The following is a 24,503-nucleotide window of genomic DNA, read 5'->3' as shown; positions in this document are numbered from 1 at the left end:
GGCTCCTGACTAAAGCTACTGCAGAGAGCTGCCTATATACCAGGCGAAATATGGGAAATCAAGGTTAGGGCTATCCTTACAAACAAAACAAAATCTTCCTTTTTCTGAATTTTATTTTTATTTTTATTGTTTTTATTTTTTTGTTGTTGTTGTGTAATTGATCAGAGGCCTTCTGCGCCCCGCTGGTAATATGTTGAGTCACGTCTTCTCGAAATTGACGTGTTCCGTTCAGTTGTTCAGAAATGTTCATTGGTTCAAACAGGAAAACTTCTTCTCTCTTGGCTTAACACATTCCAGCTGCGAGGCGGGTCGTGAAAAGTACTCCCAAGTCTGTATTTTGCGTGACGGACAACGACATAATGACGGTCATTGAGGTATGTCCAAAAATCGAGTACAGAGTCTACAGTTTATCCAAATAGGTAGTGAATGGCATGTCCGCGAATCCAATTCACAGCATTGGTCTTTGTCCGAGGAAAATAATCACGTTCCGGAAATAATAATGAAAGGGGAGTAATCCGACCCGGAATGTCCCGCGTTAGAAAAGCCAAAATACGACGAACCAAGTGCCAAACCTCCACCGCCGGTCCGCAAACAAACCGATGTTCATCATTGTCTGGTACTCCACACGTGGAACATAGAGGTGATTGGGCGAGGTGGATACGATGAAGGCGAAACTGGTTGATTTGCTTACCATTGACAGTTAGGTGCCAGACAGATTGAAGATTCGTGTCAAGGTAACAAGCGAAAACCGCGCGCCATACATGACGCCAGTCAACCTGGGGGAATTTTTGTTCAATCGGGTTAGGTGGACGACCTAATTGGAGGACATTGTATACTGCCACTGTCTTGAGTAAAAGCTGTCTTGGTAAGGTGAGGCGTAGATAACTGAGTTCAAGAAAGAAGTATCGTATAGAATGGACCTGGGCCGGAACATCCGAGATCATCACTGGGGCTGACAGTGAGACCGGCGTATATGCCGACAGGAGGAGACCAGTGAGGCTCGTTGGGCAACGTGTCCATACCGTCATCTGGGAGCTGACAAATAGGGCGCGAGCTCTATCCGGCACGTGAAACAGACCTATCCCACCTCGTTCACGGGAAGAGTAAGGGTTGCATAGTTAACTTTGAACAACAGCGCAGAACTGACGAAAGATGCCATCGCTGCCAACATGCGACGTGCCACAGTAAGCGGGAAAGGTAGAACTTGTGCTACACGGGGAACTCGGGATGCGATATATATATTAACATATCGAGCTCGTTGGAGAATATCTAGGGATCGAAGGCGATGGTCCGTAAGACCCGCTCTGATCATTAAAAGGAGGCGTCGGCAGTTGATGGTGGCTGAACGCCGGAGATCAGATGAACAATCTATTCCCAAACAGCGAATTGTATCAACGGTGGTGAGAGGTGTAACGCACTCCACGGGAAGTCCCGTGCCAATGAACATAACTTGTGACTTACGTACGTTTAAAGAGCTACCCGATGCCTCACCATAAGTCGCTACCCACGGCAAAACAGCTCTAACCTCGTCGGCATTACGTAAACAGATGACTACATCGTCAGCATAGGCCGTGCAACAGAATCGGTAGCGATCTATGGACAACCCTACCAAACGTTGTCTTAGACCACATAGCAAGGATTCCAAGGAAAAGGCGTACAAAATCGCTGATAGAGGGCAACCTTGACGTACGGATCGACCTATTTTTATCGGAGGAGTGAGTCTGCCATTGTACATAATCCTGGATGAGGCACCCCGCAGAAGGCGCATCACTACCGTGATAACGGCGACTGGAAAACGCATATGGTGGAGAACGGCCGTAAGGAACGAATGGTCAACCCTATCAAACGCTTGACTAAAGTCCAAAGACGCAAGTGCCCCAGAGAGGCGTTGTGCCTGGGTAACGGCGATCATATCCCTGTAGCGGCATAAAGCCGTGCGGATATTATTATCCCCTTCCAAAGATGCTTGGTCTGGCGACACAACATATCGGGCAACGTTTTTAAGTCGTGCCGCCAAAAGGCGAGTGAAGATTTTCATATCACTGTTAAGGAGGGTGATGGGCCGATAATCACTGATATTGTTGCCACCATGCGGTTTATTTACAGGAATAATAATTCCTTCCATGAAAGCGTCCGGCACAGGTACTTCCGCAGACATCAGTTCCCGACAGATGGAGGTGAAGGTGGACTCTAACAAATCACGGAAGGTGCGATAAAATTCGAGGGGAAGACCGTCGGGTCCTGGGGAGCGATTGATGGTTCCTGCCAGGATCGCATCGCGGACTTCATCATCAGTCACCTCTGACATCAAGTCATTCGCCGCATCTCCTGGGATACCACCGAAGTTGAGCTGTGAGACTTCCTCGATCAACTCTGGGGAATGTGGAATTGCGGCGTAGAACTGCTGGTAGTGGGCGTGAAGCACATTCCCTATTGCAGATTGGGTTACGTAGCGACGTCCTTCTTGGTCTGTTAGGACGTGAATCAATTTTCGGCATCGATTTTGGCATTCTTGGATCATATGATACATCGACGGATGTTCATGAGGCATGCGATCAGCAGTACGAGATCGTACTATCGCTCCTTCCAAATGCCTCCGCATGAGATTGGAGATTTGTTCCTTAGCATGGTTCATCCTTCTATGACGGTCAGGGGAGGCTGCCATCGTGGAACATTCTCGTAGGGTCCTGTAGTAAAAGTCCATGGTGCTCTTTCTCCAGGCTACAACATCTTTGCCATACCGGATCAAAGTCTTTCGAAGAGCAGGTTTTGCACACTGAATCCACCAGGATATGGTAGACGGATACGAGGGACGGCGTCTATTACATGTGATCCAAGTGTCTTCTATTAGAAGTCGACAGTCAGGTGAATTAAGAAGAGCCGTGTTCAGTTTCCATGAACCACGTCCGTGCCATACTGCCTGTCTTGTGAGAACATCATCACAGAAGTAAGCCTCATGATCTGAGAAAGCAACAGGCCAGATTTCAGCCTGTCGAGTGTGTAGAATTAAGGATCGCGAGAAGTAAATGCGATCCAGTCGGCTAGAGGAGTGCGCAGTGTAATACGTAAAGCCCATAAGATCACCGTGAACATGTCTCCACGTGTCGACAAATCGTAGCCGCGTGACGACTGTTTCCAAAGCTGCGCATGGTGAGTGACGCGGCAATTGATCCTGAGGTCGCTGGGTGCAGTTGAAGTCTCCACCCACGACCCAGTCATCGTGTGGTCCCATAAAAAGGGGTGTAACTTCATTCGCGAAGAAGGCATTGCGTTCACGACGGTAGCTGGAGCCCGACGGCGCATAAATGTTGACGATGCGTACACCAAAAAGAGTAAGGGCCATACCTCTGCCGTTGGGGAGGTATAGGACATCTTCGGCAGGAAGACCTTCTCGTAAGATGATGGCAACACCAGTACCGGTGTCAGAAGCGGGAGAAAGATGCGCCGTGAAGCCATGTGGTGGTGAAAAATCGGCGACATGCACTTCCTGAAAAAGCGCAATATCTATGTCCGCATCATAAATCATATCGCGGAGCAGCGCTAGTTTGTAGGGCGCACGAATGGTCGCGAGGTTAATCGTTGCGACACGATAATGCTGGTGTTGGAGTCCCACAGGGACAGGTGGGGCTTCTTCTTCAGGAGCGAGAGGTCGTCGACCTTGCCGGTCCGCTGAAGAGGTTGTTATTGTGGAGAGTTTGCGGGCGCGGGCGCAACCGATGGGGGTGCCCCATCATCAGCACCGTCCACCCGGTCCCTTCGATCTCCACGTCGTCTGCCCAGGAGACCGATACTGCGGTATGGCATCGGCTGTGCACATCATCCACGTGGAGAGGAGACGTAGTTTTCGGCTCAGCGGATAGGCTCTCTTCAACGTCGACTTGTGGGGGCGACGGCGCCAGTAAGGAGGGGTGTTCGTTGCCAGTGGTCACCTGTGGCGGGTCGTTCGCATCAGACTTTTGGTCAGCAAAGAGCGGTTTGTCGTCCATCTTCGGGTCTGCATCCCTAGTATCCATCCGTAGAATGGATTCATCAGGGGGCGTACGGCTACGTTTCTTTCTCTTTAGTGTCGACCCTTGTTTTCGAACATGTCGTTGAGAGTCTGATTGCGGGTGGCTTTCGTCGGACTCCGGACCAGTCTGAAGGAAAGCAGAAGTAGGTATCACTCCCGAATCAACGTCCATCTCACTAGCATTTTCAGTCACAGTGCTGCGAAGATTCGGCAGGTCAGGATCTGGCGTCTGTGGCACCTCAGAAGGAATCTCAGTAGCGGTTGCACCTACCTGATCAGACGACGTCAACGGAGCAGGAAGACCCTGTGTAGAGGTGCTACCTTCCTTGGTACCCTTGGCATATGTGACAGGGATCTGAGTGATCACCGCTGGGGACGCTTCCTCGCCGACCGGCGTCTGGATCAGGCGGCGTCGCATGCAAACGGATCTGACGTGGCCTTCTTGTCCACAACCCGCACATTTTCGGGGTTGGCCGTCGTACATGACAACGGCTCGCACCCGCCAATTGTCAGGTATGATGGTACATGTTTTTTCAGTTCAATTTTGACCTGACGTACAACACTAAGGACACGGTAGGTCGCGAAGGTTTGCCATTTTTCCTCTACGAAACCGATGACGTTACCGTATGGTTGTAACGCAGAGACAACTTCGTCCTTCGGCACTTCAAAAGGTAGTTCAAACACCCTAATTGTGCGTTGACCGTACTCTGCGAGTTCAAGTGTTACAGCTCCGACGTGACCATCAGAGTATTTGAACTTAAGTCCATTGGCATGGCGGCGAATAACATCTTCACACACCTCGGTGTTTGTCATTTTAATATAAACGACACTACTCGTGATCGAAAAATGGATTCCGATAACGTGGTTAGGATCCAAACGAACTTCTTCACGTATGAACGTTTCAACTTCATGTGCACGAGGTCGCGATGTTCAGCTGGGAAGGAAACTTTAAGGGTCGCACGGCGGTAAGCGCTCGACATGTTGTTCACGGTGGACGGACACAAGCCTCAAAGCTACGACGCGGAAGTAAACGACGCCTGCAGCGGAGCACTGGCCGGCGCGCGGGGCCGTCCGCACGCTGCCACGGCTGAGAGCCGACTGTCCAACTGAGCTACCCAAGCACGATTCACGCCCGGTCCTCACAGCTTTACTTCTGCCAGTATCTCGTCTCCTACCTTCCAAACTTTACAGAAGCTCTCCTGCGAACCATGCGGAACTAGCACTCCTGAAAGAGGGACGAGACACTGGCAGAAGTAAAGCTGTGAGGGTGGGGCGTGAGTCCTGCTTGGGTAGCTCAGTTGCTAGAGCACTTGCCCGCGAAAGGCAAAGGTCCCGAGTTCGAGTCTCGGTCCGGCACACAGTTTTAATCTGCCAGGAAGTTTTCAGTCCGCGTTTTGCATTTCAATTAAATCGTTGCAGGCGTCCACGTGTCGTTGTTATTGTTCGGATGTAGAGGTGTGGGGGAAAAATTTTGCACACACTTCTTCAAAACTACCTGGAAAATGTGTTGAACACTTGATTTGGATTGCTGTTTGCGATACAACAAGGTGACTCACTGCAGCCGTACGTTAACTGCTTAACACTGACTGGTCGGGTGCAGAGCTGCTGTTCACAGTAAGTTATTACTTCAAGCTGCCACCGTAGGTATGCGCTGATGTCACTTACATCCCAGGAACAAAATCAGTCCCGGAACTATTCGGATTGATGGTGTTTCTATGTGCAACAGTATATTTTAGGAGGTAATCGAATTACTGGAGTGCAATAAAATTTACATCTACATAATAACTCTGCAATTCACACTTAAGTACTTTGCAGAGGGTCCGTTGAACTACTATCACACTACCATCACACAACATTCTCCACCGGTCCCCTCTTGAAAAACGTGTGGGGAAAGTAAACACCTAAGTCCTTCCTTGTGAGCACTGATTTCTCAGCCGGCCGGAGTGGCTGTGCGGTTCTAGGCGCTGCAGTCTGGAACCGAGCGACCGCTGCGGTCGCAGGTTCGAATCCTGCCTCGGGCATGGATGTGTGTGATGTCCTTAGGTTAGTTAGGTTTAATTAGTTCTAAGTTCTAGGCGACTGATGACCTCAGAAGTTAAGTCGCATAGTGCTCAGAGCCATTTGAACCATTTGAACTGATTTCTCTTATTTTACGATTGTTTCTCCTTGTGTAGGTGGGAGAGAAGCACAAAATTTATCATTGGGAGCAGAAAGTTGATTGAAATTTCGTGAAACATATCGTTGAAACACTAAACGCCTTTATTTTAACGATCGCCACGTTAATGTGGGTTCATGTTCGTGACTTTCTCTCCCTTACACTGAGATGACAGAAGTCATAGGATAGCGGCGTACACGTATACAAGTGGCGGAAGTATCGCGTACAGAAGTTATAAAATGGCAATACATTGGCGGAGCTGTCATTTGTATTCATGTGATTCATGTGCAAAGGTTTCCGACGTGATTATGGCCGCACAATGGGAATTAACAGACTTCGAACGTGGAATGGTAGTTGAAGTTAGACACGTGAGACATCCCATTTCGGAAACCGTTAGGGAATTCAATATTTCGAGACCCACAGAGTCAAGAGTGTGCCGAGAATACCACATTTCGGGCATTACGTCTCACCACGGACAGTGCAGTGGCTGACGGCTTTCACTTAACGACCGACAGCACCAGCTTTTGCGTAGAGGTGTCAGTGCTAAAAGACAAGCAACATTCCTCGAAATAAACGCATAAATCAATGTGCGATGTACGACGAACGTATACTTCAAAACACTACGGCGAAATTTCTCGTTAATGGGCTATGGCAGCAGACGACCGACGCTGGTGCCTTTGCTAAAAGCACGACGTCGCCTGCAGCGCCTTTTCTGGGTTCGTGACCGTATCGGTCGGACCCTAGTCGCTTGGAAAACCGTCGTCTGGTCAGATGAGTCCGGATTTCTATTGGAAAGAGTCGACGGTACGGCTCCAGTGTCATGCAGAGCCCACGAAGCCATGGACCCAAGTTGTCAACAAGGCACTGTGGAAACTGCTAGTGGCTACATAAGCGTTGGGCTGTGTTTACATCGAATGCACTGGGTCTTCTGCTCCAACTGAGCCTGACAGTGGCTAGAAATGGTTATGTTGGGCTACTTTGAGACCATTTGTAGCCATCCATAGACTTGTTCGAGTTCCAAAACAACGACGGAAATTGTATGGGTGGCAATACCATATGTTACCAACCACAATTGTTTCAAGAATATTCTTGACAATTCGACCGATGTTTGGCCACCCATCGAACATTTATGGGACATAATCCAGAGGTGAGTTCGTGCATAACATCCTGCACCGGTAATACCTTCTCAGTTATGGACGGCTGTAGAGGTAGCTTGGCTCTACATGTCTACAGGGCACTTCTAACTGCTTGTTCCACCCATGCCACATCGAGTTGCTGCGCTACGCCGGGGATTAAGGAGGTCCGACACCATATTACAAGATATCCCATGACTTTTTTCTCCTCAGTGTATATCACCGTAATACATAAAGGGCTACCTTCTCTCTCTCCACTTTTTCGATGTCCTCCATCAATCCTATCTGTTAAGGACATGAAATACTCTAGCAGCGGATGGACAAGAGTAATGAACAGTATCCTTAATAGAGGTGTTGCGCCTTTTACGTATTGTACCCGTCAAATGCAGTTTCTGGTTCGCCTTACCCACAATATTTTATGTGTGACAGTTCCAATTTAAGTTTTTTCTAGTGGTAATTCAAATGGTTCAAATGGCTCTGAGTAATATGGGACTTAACTTCGAAGGTCTCTGAGCACTATGGGACTTCTGAGGTCATCAGTCCCCTAGAACATAGAACTACTTAAACCTAACTAACCTAAGGACACCATACACATCCATGCCCGAGGCAGGATTCGAACCTGTAACCGTAGCGGTCGTGAGGATCTAGACTGTAGCGCCAACCACCGCTCGGCCACTCCGGCCGGCAGTGGTAATTCGTAAATATTTAGTTGAATCTACAAGCTTAAAGCCGGCCGGGATGGCCGAGCGGTTCTAGGCGCTACAGTCTGGAACCGCGCGACCGCTACGTTCGCGGTTCGAATCCTGCCTCGTGCATGGATGTGTGTGATGTCCTTAGGTTAGTTAGGTTTAAGTAGTTCTAAGTTGTAGGGGACTGATGACCTCAGAAGTTAAGTCCCATAGTACTCAGAGCCATTTGAACCATTTTTTTTACAAGCTTAAATTTGTGTTATTTGTCGCGTAACCGAAATTTAATAAATTATTGAATACTCATGGTGAGGATCTCACATATTTCTTTCATTTCCGGAACAAAGATTGTCTAAATCATTCCGCAATTTATACTGCTCTTTCGATGACTACATTTGCATATAGTCGAAGAGGACCGCTTAGGTTGCCGCCTACGAGATTTGTACAGGGTCTTAGGGGTGTATATATAGATATTTTGATAAGTGGTGCCTTAATATGTACCCACTACGGCGTGTTAGTTGTTTTTTACCTGCGACTAACAGTCATCCCGCGAAAACACGTCACAGTTTACTGTCTTATGTTTTCTGCACCGAGGTAAGTGAACTACCCCTGTCAGTATAGACTAACCATCCTCCGTTCATGTGTCCACACTCAAACACTTGACCTGCTACCCAGGGGAAAATAAGCATCAATGGCATGCTCTCGCCACAAATCAGTATCAGCGTACTCTTTTGTATGTGTATACTACGGTTATTCGGCGTCAGTATCGGCAGCCCACTAAAACCAATTTGTTTTTCAGGTCCGACGTGCCTTGTAACGCAACGGTCTGCAGTCTAACAGAACATGTAATCTGGCAAGCCACTGAAGAAGCTTGCTCTGTCAGATCAGCGTCGTCATACCTCGTCTGCAGGTGGTGCAGAACGCACATTGCGTTGTGCATTCAGGAACACGGGCATGCATTGCAACACGTCACGTACATCAAACTTCCACCCCCAAAACATCCATCCGCACACAGCAATGTTTTACATGAAACGTATTGCATCCACTCCTAACACTTTGAAGGTTTCGAGCTCCCTAATTAATCGTGATAGAAATGTGATTTAAACTGATTTGTACACAGACGGTTTAAATACGTCAGCTACATGATTGAGAAAAAAAAAACTAATGTTCTTTTTGAAAAATTGTATCTAGTTCCTGTATCCCGCAGGAAAATTTCTCAATAAACTATGTTTATAACCCCGTAGAAACCTTAATGTTTCTTATGTGGACCTGTATCAACAATAACTCGTGCCATCTATTATTTTGTAAGTTTCACAGTCCTATATTTTATCTGAAACACCCTGTTTAATGGTAAGACAGCTTTCGAAATCAGGTTTTAAATTGTAAAAGGTATCCAGAGGCTGTTGTCGACTCTAATAATAATTTATTGGTAAAGATACGCAGATTAAAGCTGAAGAAATTCCAGAGGCGTCGGAAATTAAAAGGACAGGACCAGAATAAATTGAAAAAAAAGTTGAAGCTCTTGGAAGTTTCACATAGAGCACTAGGCAACGATTGCTGCAACAGAGGAATAGAATACGAGGCATGCTGAAAAGTAATGCCTCCGAATTTTTTATGTGAAATCTCTATGCTTCATGTCTACATATTTGCAGCCCTCTCTCGCTAGTGGTCCGAAATGTAGCGTCTAACATGGCGGTATGTAACGAAACTATGTCGGTGCATGAAGAAAAGCGTGCTTTGATCGATTTTCGAATTCGAAGAATTCCTCCCCACATGGATGACCCTCTCCTTCAGAATGACTCCACGCGGGGTAGCCGCGCGGTCTGGGAGCCTTGCCACGGTTCGAGCGGCTCCCGCCGTCGGGGGTTCGATTCCTCCCTCGGGTATGGGTGTGCGTATTTTGTCCTTAGCGTAAGTTAGTTTAAGTTGGATTACGTAAGCCCGCATCTCGTGGTCGTCCGGTAGCGTTCTCGCTTCCCACGCCCGGGTTCCCGGGTTCGATTCCGGGCGGGGTCAGGGATTTTCTCTGCCTCGTGATGGCTGGGTGTTGTGTGCTGTCCTTAGGTTAGTTAGGTATAGGTAGTTCTAAGTTCTAGGGGACTTATGACCACAGCAGTTGAGTCCCATAGTGCGCAGAGCCATTTGAACCATTTTTTTTGGATTACGTAATGCGTACGGCTAGGGACCGATGACCTCAACAGTTTGATCCCATTGTAACGTACCACAAATTTCCAATTTCAGCATGACAATGCCAGACGACACACGAGCACTGCGACATCTGCTACAAGCCGACGCGTAGGAATCACTGTCAACGACTTGGCCCCATGCGATTTTCATCTGTTTCCAAAGCTTAAGGTACACCTTCGAGGTTTCGCTTTGATAACGAAGAAGCAGTGCAAGCAGAGGTGATTTTTTTCTTTTACTTTTTTTTGCCTCCGTCAACAAAGTCAAACATTCCATGCAACCTGTTTCAAATCTTTTTCCTCACGTATTATCCTATTTGTGTACTGTATTTGCATGCAAGAGTCTCTTGCTTCATTTACTTTCCGATTCTGATTTTATTTGTTCACTTCTTACTTGCTTTGCGCGCTGATTACATGAGTGGTTCAAAATGGTTCAAATGGCTCTGAGCACTAGGGGACTTAACATCTGAGGTTCTCAGTCCCCTAGACTTAGAACTACTTAAACCTAACCAACCCAAGGATATCACGCACACCCATGCCCGAGGCAGGGTTCGAACCTGCGACCGTAGCAGCAGCGTGGTCCCGAACTGAAGCGCCCAGAACCGCTCGGCCACAGGGGCCGGCAACATGGGTGGTTAGGGTGTAGCTTGTAGCAATGTAAATAACTCGTCTCGTTGTATCTAGTATAACATTTCATTCTTGTAGCAGTTTCCCTCTTTAATGTATCTGGTCTGGACCAAGCGAACTCTTCTTCGCTGGGGTCGGAAACAGGTGAAACGTTTCTCATGCTCTTGAGGAGCTGCCTGTTACTAAAAGCGCAGCCTCCACGTTAGCGGACCGCACGGACAGCGGACAAGCCTTCCTGGTATTACCCTGTAGGTACCTCGAACAATGGGCAGCGGAACTAGCGACTGGCGTCCTCTATAATAGAATGGGAAACCAGTGGCGTAATGGGTGAGAACGCGCCTTGTTGGCTAACTTTTGGTGTGGTCCTCAGATGTCCATTGGCTGTTATCCCGCTGTGTTTTGGTCCTCAGACACCGTATCCACTAGTCCTGTTGCACGTGGTTCTGGGAAACTTCTAAACTCTGCCCTTTCCATGGGAACACTCTGCGAAGCTCTAAAAATTTCCAGAATTTCTCACAAGTCAAGCCTGACCATGGAAACGGAGTCACATTTAGTTCTTGTTTAGTTTTAGTTTAGTTTTAGTTATTTCATCCAGTGTAGATCATTTTCCTGATTGCTTTATCGATATGGTGTGTAACAAGTCAGATCACAAGATATATATACACACATGAATAGTACTAATATTAATATTACTGAAATTTTTAGTTCTACACATGCAACTACATTTAGAGGTACAATATATTTTTTTACCATTTATGAAACAGAAATTCGTCCGTGAAATAGAAGGAGTTGTCGAAAAGAATCGATTTTAAGCTAGATTTAAAACTTGATCTGCTACCTGCCAGACACTTTATGTTCTTGGGCAAATGATCAAAGATTTTTGTTGCTGAATAATGTACACCTTTTTGAGAAACTGACTGCTTCAATAACGGATAGGAAACGTCGTTTTTCCCTCTAGTGTTGTACGTATGAACATCACTGTTCTTCGCAAACTGAGATGGATTACTTGTAACGAATTTCATTAGCGAATATATGTACTCTGATGGTGCAGTTAAAATACATAACTTCTTGAATGGGTGCCTACATGACGTCCTTGGGTGAACACCACTAATTATTCTCACTGCTCTCTTTTGTGCAATCAATACTTTATGTTTAAGTGGTGAGTTATCCCAAAAAACTATTCCGTAAGACATTATTGAGTGGAAATATGGAGGCTGATCTGTTTATTACCAAGACTAGCGATAATACGATGAGCGAAAGAAGCTGAACTTAGTTGTTTGAGAAGCTCAGTAATATGCTTCTTCCAGTTCAAGATGTCATCAATGTGAACACCCAAAAATTTGGAGAAATCTACCCTGTTAACTGAGCCCTGTCGGTGGATATAGTGAGTTTTTTTCAAAATTATGGGAGAGTCAATTTTCTGAGAACCACTTAATAATTCTTTGAGAGACATCCTTAACAATATCTTCAGCTGCTTTTTCTGGCATGGGATTTATTATAACACTCGTTTCATCTGCAAAAAGTACTAGTTCCGCTTTCTGAACGTTAAGTGAGAGGTCATTCACATGAATAAGGAACAGCAGAGGACCTAAAATTGAACCCTGTGGGACTCCCTTTGTGAAAACTCCCCATTCACTAGAATTTACCACCCTCCCAACATTATTTGTGCTATTCAGCACAAATTTTTGCTTTCTGTTCATTAATTGTGATTCAAACCAGTTGTGTGTATAGCCTTCAATTCCATAAAATCTGAGTTTTTCTAAGAGGGTGACATGATCCCCACAGTCAAATGCCTTGGAAAGATCACAAAAAATACCAGCTGGCGATAATTTGTTATTTAGAGCTTGTACTGTTTGATGGGTAAATGTGTAGATAGCATTCTCAGTCGAGTAACCCTTCCGGAATCCGAACTGTGACATGCTGAGTAAATTATTTTCACTTAAATATGTGACTACTCTTGAATACATAACTTTTTCGAATATTTTAGAAAATTAAGTCAGCAGTGAGATTGGTCTATAATTATTTAAATCACTCTTGTCCCCTTCCTTATGAAGAGGTTTGACAATTTCGATAAAAACGAATGTGATTGGCGGTACATCTTTTAGGTGATGGAGAGAGGTAGTGAACGGACTTCCAGATCCCTCACTGGGAGAGCTATCTCCTATTTGGGGCTGACTAGAAAGATGGTTCCGGGTGCCTTACCAATGCTCGAACAGAAGCTATCAAAATTTAAAGAGCTTTCTATTTCGGATTCTCGTTTGGATAATCATTCTGTTTCGGATTCTGTGCTTGTACACGTTTGCCTTTGCTTCTGACTTCCGACAAAATTTCGAAAATTTAGCTTGAACTAAGTGGCATCCGCCATTGATAACAAGGACGAATGTGGGAACCCCGATTTACAGTCACACCACACAGGGCCCATGTCAGCAACAAGTAGCAGTACAGCGCACCGCGACTCGTCTGCAGCTACCTCTACTGAAGGTTCGGTAAGACCGCATTTTCAGTGCACATTCCCGAATTCAGAAACCGCTATATAATCAAGGGTGAGGAGTTTCATTGTTGACAACCTGACACACATCCTTCACGCACTAGTATGCATGTTTTCAGATGGTTCAAATGGCTCTGAGCACTATGGGACTCAACTGCTGTGGTCATCAGTTCCCTAGAACTTAGAACTACTTAAACCCAACTAACCTAAGGACATCACACACATCCATGCCCGAGGCAGGATTCGAACCTGCGACCGTAGCAGTCGCACGGTTCCTGACTGCGCGCCTAGAACCGCGAGACCACCGCGGCCGGCTATGCATGTTTTCTTCAATCTAATTCTTGTTTCAAAGGGGATCTTTTTCTGTAATCACACATATTTCGTTTCGGTACTGAGATAATACACTGGAATTCCCCCATCTGCTGAATATTCTTTCTGTTCCTCCCTATATTTATTGATTTTTTGTGTGCTCTGTTCAGATTCAAAATTTCCTCTTTCATATAATTGTAGAATTTTACAGTCACGGTTGAAAAAGTACTTCGTGCCCTTCATGTGTCTGGGCACCATCTCGGCCATAATATTATTGTCCAAGATGATTCTGGTGGATACCCTAATTACAATTTTTTAATCTTTATTTTATTTAAGTAAAATTCATTCTCAAATTGCTCGTAATCTCGACGATGATGTGTTTCGAGTGGAATGCATACTGTTTTGCTAAATATTATGCTTACCATATTAAAAGTCTGTTATTCGGTCACCATTAAGGCAAATCATTTAATGGCCCAGGTCCTCCAACCATAAGCAATAGGCGCTGCGCCTGACGAGTTCCGGATCTTGACAGATAACTTTCCAACGTATACGGCAATTGATTTTTTTTTCAGGTAGCCTATCAACTACATGGGGGGTAATCTACTGCTTTAAATGAGGTGGGGTTACAGAGTTAGCATCAGTCTCGTCTGCATATCCACAGAGCATCTGATCATTGTCATGATCACAGCACACCCAGTTTCTGGATATTCTATAGTGACGGTACGTAAGGTACCCCTTACCTGCAGATAAGAGCGCATTTTATTTTATTTCCAGGTTTTCAGTTTCACACAAGTGATGTGAATGTACCAGCGCAGCAGTACGTACGGAGTTAGGAGCGAGCGGTGGGTTCCCACGCTGACTAGCAGAGGCGGTTGGCCATCTGGCGCTTTCAGAGGCAGTGGGATAAGGTGCCGAGGCAGAAATCGCTTATGACATAAATAAACAGATACATAGGGAAAGTACATATATCCTAGCGCGAATTACGTAATCGTTATTAATAAATATTTGCTCGCAAAAGCTGCCTTTTGCTAATCAGGCATTAGGAGGTGTAATTTTACAATGCCAGGAAACGTTTATATTAATCAATAAATGAATAACTTTGGCATAGATGAAGATGTATCATCTTATATAGACTATAGCAATTGACCAATTGTACGCTCAGCCTAAAGACTGTGTGCCATAGTCGGCAATCGTCGATAGGACGCTTTTAGATCTACTCATGAGGTAGAACATGCTCTCGTATCGTTAGTAGTTAGCTTATAATCAGTGTGAACAAGTTTAAATTACGGTGTTTCTTAAATAAACGCACCGTAATGACATCCCGTGTAAAAATTATTTTCACAAAAGCTTTTTCTTGCTTCATTATGTAAAACATAGAGTTTAGTATTGCACTTCCAGAATCTGAGGTCGCTGCTATGGCTCAGCTCAAGGCCGGACTGGCATAATTATCACAAACCTCGGATGGGTAAGTTTGGCCAGTCACACTGCACACCTCTTATGTCACCATCTACAGACTCACGAGCTAAACTGAGACATTTGAGGAGTTTTAGTACAAGTGGGGGCTTCTTCCAGGTATCAACAAACCGGTCTCTTGCTGGAGGAAATGTGTTTGGGGCCAGGGTGACTACGCTGAGAAATAAAATGTAGGCATGAATAATAAAGACGTAGAAACTTAATAACGTTTGCTTTATTTCAAAAGCTTTAAGAGTTTATACATAAACATTCTGAAGCATCACTTTGCAGCAGGTCCCTATCTTATCTATTTTGGCATTTCGGTGTAGTGTTTTAAACGAACACCAGTTTAACAAAGGAGAAGAGGAAATTTAGCCTCATCACTTAATAGTAAGCCGGCATTCTGTGTCATATACTGATTTCCAGTATTTTCAGTAGGGTCATTTTTCTCCTCGTCTTAATAGAATGTAAAAGTTCTCATTCTACACCATATGAATGATCTTCTGTTAAAAGATGATCAATAAAAGTTGAATCGTTCTTCATTAATCTCCAGTTTCTCTGACGTTCAGATACCCTAATTGCCACAGCTCTGTATTAATGACTAATACATAGTTCCATAAAATTTCGGAGGTGCAGACGCATAAATTCCATTTCTTCTTCGGCTGTATACCGTCCAGCCATTTTCAGAGTGAGCAGAGGGGACTGACGCCCCAGCACTTGCTCCGTCCTAAATTCGCGGACCGCGCCACTGCGCATGCGGCCACTCGGCGGCAAATGGAATTACATCTCTGGCTGCGCTGCCAATCCACCCGGTGATATCGATGTATCACTGCGAGCCGCGCAGTCGCTACGTCTTTGTGAGTTTATTACAGAAATTTCCAATATTCCATAAACTGTCCATGCTAAAGCCTTTATCCCTATTAATTAAATTCGTCGTCAAACGAATTTCAGTTGTTTCTTTCACAACTTAATCCCAGAAAGATGAAGCCGAGGCACACCATAGAATACCCAGTATCAGTACACTGCTCTGCCACCGCCGATTTATTAGGTTGTAAGAGCCGGGTGTACCTGCGGTGCTCTGTGCATCTGTCATGGACAGTACGTGTAGTCTGTCCAATGTATGAGCGGCCACACTCACAGAGGATCTTGTAAACTCCAGGCTTCCGAAGAACCAGATCGTCTTTAAAGGAATCCAGGAGTGTCTGCTGTTTTTGGCGGAGGGCGAAAAATCACTTTCACTTTGTGTTTGCTGAGGACCCGTCCTATTTTTGATGATAGGCTTCCCTCGTATTGCAGAAAAGCCTTAGATTTAAAACTTTCGGTCTCTTCTTCTGCGTTCATTATGCTCACGGTTGGTTTCATTCGTAGTGCCCTACGTATCTGCTGTGGAGAGTACCCGTTGGTTCCAAAAATTCTTCTCGAGTGTAGAAACTCGTGCTACAGGCTGCTTTCGTCAGCAGTGACGTGTGCTATGTCTACCAGAGTTTCTGAGAACACTCATCGTCTGCGAAGGGTGGTTGCAGCTATTTTTACGTGAATATGAATCCGTATGGGTCGGTTTCCGATGTACTTCACGTCCCAAAGTGCCATCAGCTTTGCGTCGTACCAAAACATTCAAAAATCTCTTTCGATCTCCATCATGAACTGAATTAGTCTATGGATGGAATTCAGATGTTTAAATTTGTTTTTTCAATTTATCTTCACCATGGGGCCACATTACATACGTGTCATCAACATACCTCCACAGTACATTTACCTGAACATTAGAGAATCTGGAGATTAAAGAACACTGATTCAATCTTTGCTGGTAATCCTTTACACAGAAAGCCATTTATATAATGTAAAGCGTTAAGTTTTACATTCTGTTAAGAAAAGCAGAAAGCTGACGCTATTGAAAATACTGGAAATCAGAAAACACGTTAGCAGAATGCCAGCGTAGTATTAAGTGGTCATACTTAATTTCCTTTCTCCCCCTTCGTTAAATTAAGTTTTCGTTTCAGGTACTAGACTACCATTGTAATTTCATCGTATTTCTCATCATCTCGTAAATGTATTCCACATAAAAACTTTGTTTCTCCCACCCCTTCTTTAGTTAATGTAATTGTTTTTATCTGACTATGTAATGTGTTCCTGTGCAAACATGCTACATCATTTTGTATCTAATGTATAAATGCTATCTGCGTACGTCGCACATCATTTTTTTACTGTGTTGGCAACATTCAGTTGTTACCTGAAGATGGCCTCAGAAGTCGAAAGCTGGTTCGTGACCACATTAGTAAGCGCTTTCATATTTATTATTATTATCATGTTCTGGCAAGAACCGACGGAAAATACAGTAAATGATTTAATTTAGATATGTATTGATCAGTGGTTCTCCACCTTTCTGAGACCCTTACAGCTAAGTGCAACCAGATATTAGCCAGTACACCTCTCCCCCACCCGTATCGTCAACGTTAGTGCCTAGCTACAGTCTACCATGGAGAATTTCGTTTCAACATTTCTGTTTTTAAAAAGACGAAAGATGAATGATACTTAGTTTTCGTAGGCGTGTTATTGAATCACGGGATAATGATCCCGTGAGATAATGGTATTAATTATTTGTAAGAAAGCAATTCTCGGTGCATCACGAATGCTATCTACATGTTCTCCTCAGAAAAGAGAGTTAACTATCCACATTGAGGGCTGACATTTGTTACAAAACATGCTTCCTCTGCAGCATACCTCTCCCAAGTGGCACTCGCTTCATTCACATCCTGCGCCCACCCATTTAAAATTAACGAATCTAAAGTGTGTGCACTAGACATACCGTTTGTAAATCACTTGACTGCTGGATTCCTTAGTCTCAGAACTGGTAGTAGCTGGAGGACTTGAAGCTGCCAGTGCATTGTGCTTGACCACTGCCAGTAATAATAATACTGTGTAGGCCCTACAGCAGTGTAGCAGGTATTACATAATTACTGTTGTGTTGAGCTGTCAGGTCGTCCATTTATTGTTGTGAAGAGAGTAATGAAGCAATGTCTGTTCTATTGCGGGAACTGTTCTACAATTCGAAGATGAGATGTTTAAGCATATGTAACATTAATGTCTCAAGTTACTGTCGTAAATGGATGGTAAAATACGCAAAGTACGCGTACAGTAGGTGGACTATGTGAGGAAGATGTTCATGCAGTGGTTTCAGAATCCACACCACTGTGCGTAATGCTTTAATATTAGTATTAGGAAAAAAACTGTAGTTGCCAGTAACTACAGTTTTTACTCGTAAGGTGGCGAAAATTGAACAATACTTTAGTCTTTTTTAGAACATAGAAATACCTTTTTCTTGCTTCATTATCTAACCTATCCCTATCTGCGTGTTTTCACTGGCAATTTACACAATTAGTATTACAGCCGTACAAAACAGTGATTATAGTAAGGATTTTTTCAAAATATTTTCGAATCAAGCCCGAAACACTGAAGCAATTATTTTTGCCCCTCAGAAATTTTCATTCTGAGCCTGAGGGGTATTTACCCAAGGTTGGGAATCACTGGAACAGATAGAAGTAGAAGAAGATAGATAGATAGAAGATGGACACACAGGCAGATAGAAAAAGGTTAGACAGTGAGGCAAGGAAAAGTCATTTAGATGTTCTAAAAAAACTTGAAATATTGTTCAGTCTTCGCCACCTTACGAGCAACCTTTACTCGTTCAGCTTTGTCTCAGGAGACCATGTTTGCAACGACTGTGTGCACATTCGGTCTGAGGTACTTATTCAGTATTTACACATTCCAACCACACTGCAGCTTTCTCACTGTCCTGAAACTGTAATCCGAGAGTGAAGATTATTTTGTGGCCATGGCCAAATTAAGTAAATTTCCTTATAACTCTTCTGTCTCGTTCTATTATTTCGGAAGGTATAAAATGAAAAAGATCAGTACGGAGAAGATTCCTAAAAGAGTGGCTTGAAATTATTAAAGGGCAAAAGTGATACGCCTTTTTAAAGGAGCTAAAATCTGAAAAAAGAGCGAGTTTCATTGTTTGGCCTGGACTGCTTTAGCTACCTAGGACGAAGAGATATTTTTGTGCTGTTTGCAGTATGTTAAACCTATGTAAGGAGGAATGACGCTAATCTGTGTCCCACTTAAGCTTTTTGCCGCCAGTATCTCTGGAACGACAATAGATATTAACGAGCGGTGGTATGATTGTGCGGCAGGGACTCGCGAAAGTAAATACTACGAGACATTTTAAATAGTGTTAAAACATTGGTTTCAACATAAACTCATTTTTTTAAATGGATACCGCATATTATTCCATAAGCAATCAATAACACGAGAAATTACAATAATAATGGCGTTGGTTACATCGCAATACGTCAGTTACATCACGAGAAATTGGAACGCAAGGTTGACGCATGAAATGAACGAAACGCCTCGCCGCAGCACTTCCCGCGATGAATGCGTCACCCGCACGTTGCTCATAATCGCGATGTGATTTACGCACTACGATGCGTCAAAACATTGTTACTTACGTATTGCTATGTACACAGTTAGTACGTGGCCTGGGAAACATACCGATGTCCAGTCACCCACAATGAAAACAAGGACACGGTTTACTCGTGCATCCATTATTGAACTTTTCGACAGTACTACAATGCGCATAACGGTAAAGAAATACCGACAACCACCGGCCAGAGCAAACAAAATTAATGGCTGTCAAAAGGTCTCACAGAGAGATACATGCAGTTTGTACGTAGTTGTACATCAATTCCACAACCATACATGCCAGGTACAGGACATGTCACTGAACAACTTTAATGACTGCGACACAATCGAACCGTTGCAGATGTACAGTAATGTCAACAAATAGCGGCACGTTTCGTTAATTTCATGCGTCAACTTTGCGTTTCCAACTTCTCGGGATGTAACTGAAGTATTGCGACGCCAACCAACGCTATTTTTATTGTGATTTCTCGTGTTATTAATTGGGTATAGAATAATGTGGGGTGTCCACTTATGAATATATAAGTTTGTGTTGAAACCAATATTTGCACAAGCTTTAGATTGTCTCTCAGTATTTACTTTCGTGAGCCCCTGCCGTACATTCAAACCCGTGAAAGCCGTTTGTCAAAATCTATTGCGGTTCCAGAGATATTGGCGGTGAAAAGTTTAGGTCGGTTACCCTGCATAGTGACATTCTTGCTAAGAATATCAGTCTGGCATCTACTTTTCATACTATTTGCTTCATGCGGTCATTGCACTTAAAGTCGCTCTTGATAGTTACTCCTAGATATTTTACAGTAGATAATGCTTCCAGCAGATTGTCATCGGTAGCGTAGCTCAAGAGTAGTGTATTTCTTTTCCCACGTATGCGCAATATGATGCATTTATTTACGTTCTGGTTCTACAGCCGCAGTCTGCACCGTTCAAGCATCATCTGCAGGTCATGCAGCAAATTGGTTCTATCTTTTGGCGTTGCTACTTTGTTACAGAGAACCAGAGGATCTGCCACCAGTCTTAAATAGCTTCCTTTTATACACATTGTAAGCGATGATGGTTCTGTAACACTTCTATGAGGAAATTATGTTAACATATGTAGATTTTGTCCCCTTTAGAGAGACCTGTTGAATTGTTTGCAAGGAATGCTTGATCACAGTGCCATCTATGATTTGATACTATGTGAGCTTGCATACTTTTTTCGCTAAGCTGCAGTGCACGATGGTGTCAAATGCCTTTCTGAAGGCAAGGAACGCGTCATCAACCCGACCGCTGTTTTCTATAAATCTGTGGGTCTCACGGAGAAACAGAGCGAGCTCAGTTCGCAAAATCTCCGTTTGCGGAATCCATGTTGATTTTTATAGGAGGGATTTTGCTTCTTCAAAACTGTTAAAATTCTTGAGCATAAAACATATTGTGATTCACAGTAACATTGAAGTACTTGGCAACTGGCAGACAGTATGCTGTTCTAAAGATTTTCTGCTGTGATATGTACGTCATCATTGCGCAGCATCATTACGGAAACATGTCATGCTATATGTGTACTAAACGAGTTTATGTGGTCTGCGTCAGCTGAAGCACCGTCAGACGTCACATTGACGGTAACAAAGACAAATTTTTCAGTCGACCATTCATTCACTGGCAGCGATTTGGCTGTACAAACACTGTCTGTATAGACCAGCGGGTGCAAATATCTGAGTGTGTAAAGGGCCCTTAAGGTTTGTAAGGTGGTCATGTCATTTTGGTTTTTGTATGTTGTCGATGTGCACGTCAGAGAGAGAGCAAGTTACGTTACTTTTAAAGAATTTTTGGACCAGCCGTGGCACAGTATTTGGCTCTGCGCAGTCTGATACATTCTTAGTTGAAGTGTGGTAGCTGGTGGACGCATTTAGCAGCGCTGTGTTGACTTGTGATATTACCAGGTGATCAAAAAGTCAGTATAAATTTGAAAACTTAATAAACCACGGAATAATGAAGATAGAGAGGTAAAAATTGACACACATGCTTGGAATCACATGAGGTTTTATTAGAACAAAAAAAAACAAAGTTCACAAAACGTCCGACAGATGGCGCTGGACAGCAAAACGTCAGTGAAATGAAATGTTGGCCGGGAGACCCCATGCGGGGTGTTCGGCCGCCGAAATTCCTTTTTAGCTGACGCCACTTCGTTGACGTGCGAGTCGATGATGATGAAAGACACAGAACACCCAGTCATCACGAGGCAGAGAAAATCCCCCGCCGGGAATCAAACCCGGGACCCCCTACGCGGGAAGCGAGAACGCTACCGCAAGACCACGGGCTGCAGACAAAATGTCAGTGACTGCGCATGACAATCGTGTATAAAAGGAGCTGTAATGAGAGAGAGAAACAGATGCGCCAGCAGTCGCAGCATGGTGACGTTACCAGAAAAGGCGCTTTCAGTGAAGCTGTATTATCAGAATGGGGAATGTGCTAGTTCAGCGTTACGATCCTATCGCCATAGGAAGGGGATTCGATCGGGTAAAGGTCCGTTGACAAATGCACCTGTGGCGAGAATGATTTCGAAATTCGAAGCCACGAGTTGTCTAGACGATAGACCCCGTAGTGGCCGACCGAGCACAAGGCGTAACGCTGCTGAGACAGTTCAGGAAGAAATGGAGACGGTAGCGGGTTCGTCTATGCACGGGGAAGTCAGCGCTCGTGCAGTCGCACGTCGCACCGGCATTCCGTACACTACTGTTTGGTTGGCACTTAGGCATACCCTCCGATGCTATCCGTATAAAATCCATCGGCATCATGAACTGTTACCTGGCGATTTAGTGAAGCGGAGGGCATTTGCGGGGTCGGCGTTTCAAAAGATGGCGGAAGATGACGATTGGTTGAGTAACGTGTTGTGCACCGACGAAGCTCATTTCACGCTCCGAGGGTCTGTCAACGCCCACAACTGCAGAATTTGGGCTACCGAAAATCCTAGAACTTCGTGGAAACTCCATTGCACGACGAGAGAGTCACGGTATGGGTTGGATTTACCACATCTACCGTTATCGGGCCTTTTTTTCTTCGAGGAATGTGTGATTCTGGTTTTGTATCTGCTACCGTGACGGGTGAGATATGTACGCCGATATGTTGCAGAATCGCATCATCCCCAGCCTGGCTGATAAACACCTGCTGGAACGAACGATGTTTATGCAGGATGGCGCTCCAACCCATATTGCTGGACGCGTGAAAGATCTCTCGCGCGTGTCGTTTGGTGATGATCGTGTGCTCAGCCGCCACTTTCGTCATGCTGGCCTCCCAGGCCCCCAGACCTCAGTCCGTGCGATTATTAGCTTTCGGGTTACCTGAAGTCGCAAGTGTATCGTGATCGACCGACATCTCTAGGGATGCTGAAAGACAAACTCCGACGCCAATGCTTCACCATAACTCCGGATATGCTTTACAGTGCTGTTCACAACATTATTCCTCGACTACAGCTATTGTTGAGGAATGATGAATATATTGAGCATTTCCTGTAAAGAACATCATCTTTGATTTGTCTTACTTTGTTATGCTAATTATTGCTTTTCTGATCAGATGAAGCTCCATCTGTCGGACATTTTGTGAACTTTTGTATTTTTTTTGGTTCTAATAAAACCCCATGTCATTCCAAGCATGTGTGTCAATTTGTACCTCTCTATCTACATTATTCCGTTATTTATTCAGTTTTCAAATTTATACTGACGCTTTGATCATCCGGTATATGCCAGATAAAGAAAAATTTATTGTAAAGGACAGCAAGGATGAATATGATATATGTATTGGAAATCGAAAGGAGTATAAATTTTGAATAACGTAAATTTTTTTAAAGAGAAGAAGTTTGGGGTAAGATTGCATCACTCCGCACCTGATTTGTCGAAATGATTATTGGGAGCTAGTTTACTTCGTTCACTTGCTCAGAGCTGAGAGAAAGAGCACTGTACTTCGCTTAGTCATGCATTTAGATATTAATTGATTAAGCTGTTAGATTTTTTGCAGAATTTCTCTGTTATCACTCTACCCTCCTTAAATCATAGTTCACTTTGTTAAGCAAAGTATTATTCAGGCTAATGTTGTGTGTGAGGTTCACGAACAGTATTCACTCTGTCTTTTTGAATACATACTTCATTCTGAAATCGTTGTCTTGGAATATCATTTCACAGAAATAGTTACTCTCCCCGTCCTACTGTTTATCGCTACGCATCATCACATGAGGTATGCAATAGTTCGGAGATTTTGTTTAGAAAAAGCAATCGAGCTTAGTCGCTGCCTGGATGCTGTTTGCTTTTGTGCTTTCGAGAAATCTTCGTCAATGTCGTCAAGAGGCGAGGTACGAAGAAATTTTGATTAGGGCCAGATAATTGTTTTACTTCAGCTGCGCATTTAATGTAAGAAGTTGTATTCAGATCAGTCACTGTTCAGTTCAAATTAGGTTCAGTTTTGTCAAAGGTTAGCATACGATATGAAGTTGGATAACAGTTTGTGCGGACATGGTATTGGTAATAGGTGAAGTGGGAGGTAAAGTTGGGCTAAATTTCTTACAGAAGCAAATATGGTGGGGAGGTTGCACGGTGTAACTCTTTCAGTCTAAAGTTTTCACCTCTGTCGTGGGTAGAGGGCAACGGCCTTGCCGCAGTGGATACGCCGGTTCCCGCGAGATCACCGAAGTTAAGCGCTGTCGGGCGTGGTCGGCACTTGGATGGGTGACCATCCAGGCCGCCATGCGCTGTTGCCATTTTTCGGGGTGCACTCAGCCTCGTGATGCCAATTGAGGAGCTACTCGACCGAATAGTAGCGGCTTCGGTCAAGAATACCATCATTACGACCGGGAGAGCGCTGTGCTGACCCCACGCCCCTCCCATCCGCATCCTCCTCTGAGGATGACACGGCGGTCGGATGGTCCCGATGGGCCACTCGTGGCCCTTAGACGGAGTGGTCGTGGGTAGTGGCTTGAGAAATGGCAGCAGCCACGGCGCCCTCGTACTGCAGCCGACTCA

The 24,503-nt window shown here is 44.6% G+C and overlaps 1 pseudogene; it reads left to right on the top strand.

Annotated features, from left to right (window-relative positions):
- Positions 1–24,123: 24,123 nt before the first annotated feature.
- LOC124709359 lies at positions 24,124–24,241 on the top strand (annotated as a pseudogene).
- The last annotated feature ends 262 nt before the right edge of the window (positions 24,242–24,503 follow it).

This window comes from Schistocerca piceifrons, chromosome 7, assembly GCF_021461385.2.
Source record: "Schistocerca piceifrons isolate TAMUIC-IGC-003096 chromosome 7, iqSchPice1.1, whole genome shotgun sequence".
Classification (NCBI taxonomy): Eukaryota; Metazoa; Arthropoda; class Insecta; order Orthoptera; family Acrididae; genus Schistocerca; species Schistocerca piceifrons.
This window is presented reverse-complemented; position numbering and strand designations above follow the sequence as displayed.